Here is a 4700-nt window from a genome sequence, read left to right as displayed (position 1 = left end):
GAAGGCGGGGCCAGTGTTTCATGTTGGATACTTTAGAGGCCTTGGGGTTTGGACCGAACCACAAGAACCCTACCATAGTGGGGGGGGGCATGGGAGAAAACCGGGCCAGCATGCAGACCGGACCCATGAGCTGAGGCAGGTAGATGACAGCTCTGACGATGAGGGGGAAGAGCTTAATGGCTCTGCGGTCGTGCATCTGGGCACCACCAAGCTGGGGAACCCTGATGAGGAATTCTTCCAGAAGGTCCAGAACATCTGACAAACAATGTCGAGATTGGAGAACAAAGTCAAGGAATTGGAGGAGCAACAGATAACCATCCTCACCACGCCTCTTCCTGAGGAGAGTATGAAGCAAGATCTACAGAACCTGAGAGAAGAGATAAAACAATTGAGGAAGGAGATTCAAACTCAGATGAAGGCCATTGATCCCCAGAAGGAGGATGCAGATGAAAACTGTAATTCTGTCAACATAAGGATGAGAAAGACCCAACAAGGAATCTTAATCCAACAATTTGTTGAGCTCATCAACAAGTGTAATATAATGCAGTCAGAATATCGGGAAAAGAACATAGAACGGATTCAGAGGCAGCTAAAGATCATCAATGCTGGAATGGTGTCAGAAGAAGACCTGGAACAGATGCTGGAAAGTGGACAAAGTGAAGTGTTTGTGTCCAATATCCTGAAGGACACACAAATGACTTGGCAAGCACTGAATGAAATCTCCACCCGACATGGGGAAATCCAACAGCTTGAACAAGCATCTGGAGCTCCATATCTTCACCTTTCTGGCTACTGAAGTGGAGATGCAGGGGGAGATGATTGACAGAATTGAGAAGAACATTGTCAGTTTGGCAGATTTTGTGGAGTGAGGTCAGGAGCATGTTAAATCTGCACGGGAGAGTCAGAAGAAAGAGAGGAAGAAAAAAGTTGGCATCTGCTATTTGTATTGTTATTGCTGTCCTCATCCTTGCTTTAAATCATTGGTCTCAACATAGGAACCTAATAGCATCCTTCATCAACTGAAGTGGGGGAAGAGACCTGGCTTTGAGGGATACATGGAACCTAGGGAGGTCAACAGCACTTCCTTCTCATTATGCCCCCCCCCAATAAGAGCACAGTTAGGAGGCCCAACTGACAATGGAGGCAGATGATTTTCCTTGGAGGGGAGAAGTGGAGTGGGAGGAAGATGGGTGGCACCTAGAGCTCATTTTTAACCCTGTTCTCTCCTCCAGAGGTCCCCTGTCCTGCCCTCTCCACCCTCATTTTATTTTCCCCCTTCATTCACCTGAAACTTACTACCCCATCCCTAGGATCCTATTCCAACCCATTCTATCCCTCCACTCCCAGCACCAAGGGTGACTACCAGGTGGTTAAATGGGAGTGGGAAAGCCTCAGAGTGAGAACAGGAGGTCCTGGGATCATCTGGAACAAAATTTTGTAAGAAATAAAGTTAAAACAGTAAAAAAAGAATATTATGGAAGTGTTCAGCCCATTTCTCTAGGATCATGTCCCTATAATTAATCAATCTCTATCAGCACTGAGTAGTTGAGATGTGCCATAGTCTTTGACCCATAAATAGATTTCAGGGCATCATAAAAGCACTTTGGATTGCTACTACGTGCATAAAACTGAATTTCATCTTCCATCATACTGAGTCACGAGTCCTTCATCTCTCTAAGCTTTATTTGTACTTTACTTTTGATAGAATCAAATGCTGCCTTCTTAGAAAAGAATGAACTCTCCTGCTGGTAAACCCTGTGGAGTTCTTGTTTTTTCATTTAACAGCTGCTATATTTCCCCATCATTTTCATCAAACCAGTATTGATGTTACCAAGTGGTCTGGCCCAGATGATCAAATACAATGCTATACTCCAAATCTCTGAAAACTGCTCACTCCTTTTCTGCTCCATCATTGCCAACTCTGAGTTGACTTAGTTCTCCCTCCAAGTTAGCAACAAACTGTTCCTGTTCAGAAATACATTCTAATTTCTACACATTAATTCTTCCGGCAGTCTTTTTGCCTTGAAGTCACTGCCACTGAACATGAATACTTAGCTTTGGAGAGTATAGTCTATAATCAGTTCAGCACCACACATTGCCTTTGTCACTCTCACATCATGTCTTTCTCTTCTCTTTACAACAGCATAGTCTGATAGATGCCAACATATGCTACAAGGGCACATCTAGGAAGTTTTATTGCATTTAAATAAATGGAAGACAATGTTTGTGATAAAAAGGTCATAAGATGCATAAGACTTCAGTAATAGGTGATCATTGTTGTTTCCAACCCTATTCCTCCCAGGAATTCCCTACCATGTCTGGTAATCTGAACCTACTCTAGCATTAAAGTCACTTATAAGCTTGTCCTCTTTTGGTACATTTAAATTAGGGTCTCCTGGTCTTCATAAAATTTTTTTTGACTTCATCAGCATTCATTATGGTGGGACCATAGACATTGATGATGTCTGGTAGCATGCCATTGATGATGGTGGCATAGCATTTTCTTGCAAGTGGCAATTGTCGTAAGTCTGTCATTCACTTCCTTTAGTAGGCATTCAAGTTTATCGACTAAAATAGTTCTGATCACAAAACTTCCCCTTTTACCTCTCAATTTCCATTTTCCCCCAGTACATTCCTCTTTTAGTTCTTAATTCTATTTTTTAGATGGCATCTCTTCATATCAATTCTGTTTGTGTGTGTGTGCGTGTGTGTGTGTGTGTGTGTGTGTGTGTGTGTGTGTGTGTATAAATAATCCTTCTAATTGCCCTAATAAGAAGGAAGTTCTTATGAATAACAATATCATCTTCCCATATAGGAATATAAACAGTTTAACCATATTAAGTTCCATATGATTTCCCATTCCTGCTTATTTTTCTGTTTCTCTTGAGTTCCGTATTTGAAGATCAAGTTTCCTGTTCAACTTTGGTCTTTTCATCAGAAGAGTTTGAAAGTCCCCTATTTCATTCAATATTTATCTTCTCCCCAAAAGTGTATGCTCAGTTTTGCTGAGTAAGTGATTCTTGGTTGTAATTTCAACTCTATAAGATTCATATAACATTGCTTGTTCAGTCATTCCCAACTAAAAGGCATCCATCCCCTCAATTTCAAATTCTTTGCCACTATAAAAATAGCTGCTATAAATATTTGTGTACATGTTGGTCCTTTCACTTTATTTTTGTTATCTTTGGGATATAGATCTAATAGAAGTATTGTTGAATCAAAGGATATGCAGTTTTGTAGCCCATTGAGCATAGTTCCAAATTGGTCTCCAGAATAGTTGCATTAGTTCACAACTCCACCAACAGAGTATTAGTGTGCCAGTTTCCCCACATTTGTTCCAATATTGATCATTTTCCTTTTTTATCATTTAAGCCAATTTAATAGGTGTGAGATGGGAACGCAGAATGGTTTTAATTTACATTTCTCTAATCAATATGGATTTGAAACATTTATTCATATGACTATAGATAGCTTTAATTTCTTTATCTAAAAATTGCATGTACCCATTCTTTAACTATTTATCAATTGATGACATATTCTTATAAATTCGATTCAATTCTTTAAATATTTTAGAAATGAATCCCTTATCAGAAACAATATTAATGAAATCATTTCCCATTTTTCTGCATTTCTCCTAATTTTGGTTGCATTTATTTTATTTAGGCAAAAACCTTAAATTAATATAGTCTAAATTATCCATTTTGCAATTTATTTTATTCTCTACCTATTCTTTAATCATAAATTTCTCCCCTTTCCATACATCTGACAGAGACTATTCCTTCTTCTCCAAATTGGTTCAAGATAACACCCTTTTTATCTAAATCCTGTAACCATTTAGCCTTATCTTGTACAGGGTTTGAGATAGTCTATGCCTGATTTCTACTATAGTAGTTTTTGATTTCCACAGCAACTTTTGTCAAATAGTGGATTCTTATTCCAGCAGTCAGAGTTTTTGAGTTTACTAAATAGATTACCATAATCGATTACCAATGTGTCATTTGGACCTAATTTATTCCATTGATATACTTCTCTATTTCTTAGCCACTACCAGACAGTTTTGATGACTATTGCTTTATAATACAATTTTAGATCTCGTACAACTAGACCACCTTCCTTAACTTTTTTTCATTAATTCCCTTGATATTTTTTTTCTTCCAGTTTAATTTTGTTAATATTTTTCTTAGTTCTGTAAAATAATTTTTTAACAACTTGATTGGCATGACATTGAATAAATTAATTTAATTTAGATAGAATTGCTATTTTTGTTATATTGGCAATTATCATTTCTTCAATTGTTTAGTTTTGCCTTTATTCATGTCAAATATTTTGTAATTGTGTTCATATGATTTATTTCGGGAGGATTCCCAAGTATTTTTCATTGTTTAGACTTACTTTAAATAGAATTTCTCTTTCTGTCACTAGCTTCTTTGCTTTATTGGTAATATATGTAAGTGCTAATGCTTTATGTGTATTTATTTTATATCTTACAACTTTACTAAAGTTTCTAATTTTTTCTAATATATTTTTGGTGATTTTCTAGAGTTTTCTAAATATAATATAATATCCTGCTCTATGAGTGAGAGCTTTGTTTCCTATTATAATTTCTTCAATTTCTTTTTTCTTCTTTTATTAAAGTTAACATTGCTAATATAATATTGAATATAATATAATATTGAATATAATGTATATATATACATATA

The 4700-nt window shown here is 36.6% G+C and overlaps 1 pseudogene; it reads left to right on the top strand.

Annotated features, from left to right (window-relative positions):
- The first annotated feature begins 250 nt into the window (after positions 1–250).
- On the top strand, positions 251–1003 carry LOC141493834 (syntaxin-4 pseudogene; annotated as a pseudogene).
- Positions 1004–4700: the final 3697 nt, after the last annotated feature.

The sequence above is a fragment of the Macrotis lagotis genome, chromosome 7 (genome assembly GCF_037893015.1).
Source record: "Macrotis lagotis isolate mMagLag1 chromosome 7, bilby.v1.9.chrom.fasta, whole genome shotgun sequence".
Lineage (NCBI taxonomy): Eukaryota > Metazoa > Chordata > Mammalia > Peramelemorphia > Peramelidae > Macrotis > Macrotis lagotis.
This window is presented reverse-complemented; position numbering and strand designations above follow the sequence as displayed.